The sequence below is a fragment of the Bidens hawaiensis genome, unplaced genomic scaffold (assembly GCF_021521415.1).
Source record: "Bidens hawaiensis isolate Kalapana, Puna unplaced genomic scaffold, B.hawaiensis_p1.1 tig00030313_1, whole genome shotgun sequence".
NCBI classification, from domain to species: Eukaryota; Viridiplantae; Streptophyta; class Magnoliopsida; order Asterales; family Asteraceae; genus Bidens; species Bidens hawaiensis.
In genome coordinates, this window is record NW_027495057.1 from 118,511 (window position 1) to 120,278 (window position 1,768).

The 1,768-nt window shown below is 35.5% G+C and overlaps 1 pseudogene; it reads left to right on the forward strand.

The window, feature by feature from the left end:
- The first annotated feature begins 323 nt into the window (after positions 1-323).
- Positions 324-1,118, forward strand: LOC143580304 (zinc finger protein ZAT10 pseudogene; annotated as a pseudogene).
- Positions 1,119-1,768: the final 650 nt, after the last annotated feature.

Sequence of the window (1,768 nt, forward strand, 5' to 3'; positions counted from 1 at the left end):
TAAATTGGATAGTTTTGGCCGGGTCGTTTTAATTAAGATGACACTATCCTATTAATTGGTTGAATGAGTACTTGGGTAAACCACCCGATAGCTTTAATGACATGGTATGTATGCATACACTTATTTCTGATCTTATTAATTTGGAAAGCAAGACTTAGTTGTTTATTATTTATTTATTTATTTATTTATTTATTTATGAGATAGTTGGGTAGCCAGCCGTTTATCACACGCACACAAGTGACTTCAACACGCAAAGCTTCATAACCGACTACACTTGCACCACTTGTCACTCAACTTTCTCCACACTCTACCCCTATACCTTCACTCTTATATACACCCACCCAATTCACCATATATTCATTCATCCTATCCTTCACAACTTCAATTCAATGGCACTCGAAGCTCTAAACTCTCCAACTCCAACCTCTAACCATCTCCATGAATCATGGACCAAAGGCAAACGATCCAAACAACCACGCATCGACACCGAAGAACAATACCTTGCTCTCTGCCTCATGCTTCTAGCACGTGGCAACACACGTGATCATGATCACGTGATCATGATCACGTGATCATGATCACTGTCCTGATGACTCGAGGCATTTTTACAAGTGTAACGTGTGTAACAAGGGTTTTGGATCTTATCAAGCTCTTGGTGGACATAAAGCTAGCCATAGGAAAAATAATAATAATAACGGGGCTGGTAAAGCTGACGTGGAGCAGTCGTTGGTTGTTGTAACAACCTCAACAAGTGGTGGGAAGAGTCATGAGTGTTCTATATGTCATAGGTGTTTTCCTAGGGGACAAGCGTTGGGTGGACATAAAAGGTATCACTATGAAGGTACCGTGTCGAATCATAGTCAACGCGGCTTTGACTTGAACCTCCCGGCCTTGCCCGAAAATGTTTTTAACGATGATGAGGTGGAGAGCCCTCACCGGGCTAAAAAATTCCGGCTGTTTGGTTCGGATAATAAGTTTTAGTTATTGGATAATTTGATTGATTAGTATACACAGATTTTGAGTGTTTGGATTTATTAATTTTGTTAATTAGATTAGGAAATTAAGTGGAGTTGTTCAATTCTTTGTATAATAGTGGTGTTTGGGTAGTGACTTGTGAGAGTTGAAGTTGAATTTATTATTTATAAATGAATTTACGAATATAAAATATCCATTGGAAAAAGGTTAAAAAGAAAAAATATCAAATTTAAGTTGGTTTACATGGGTGATGTCCGTCAGTAATCCGTCGTCGATGATTATATTTGTCGAGCATTCACGAGTTTCGAATTCAGTCGGTAACGGTTATAATTAAATATTTATCTTTTTCTTTTTAGTGGTTTGGTTGGTAATTATGTGCGAATTCTAACCAGAAATGATGTAGTAGTGCACGCTTGATTAGTGATTTTAGTATTTTAGTCCTTCTGTTATAGTAGTTTAAAATACATTGAACTTAGAAGTTGGCTAGGAAGAAGAAAAGTCAACCAACGAATTAAAGCGTTGGTTGTGGTTAAGTTGCAATTGTTGATTCTTGTACAAAAAGTATGATAGTTAAACACTTGAAGTAGCTTTGAGTAGGATAGGGTCAAGATGATGATAGTATTTGCTTGAATAAACAATGATTAATTACTGTACATGTTCAAAAGTGTAATTATAAGAAACCAAAGTTCAAATTCTATAAATATATATAACTAGCTTTTAGCCCGTGTATTACGCGGTTTTATTAAGAATTTTTTTTATATTATTATAAATACATAACTTTTTATATTAAAAT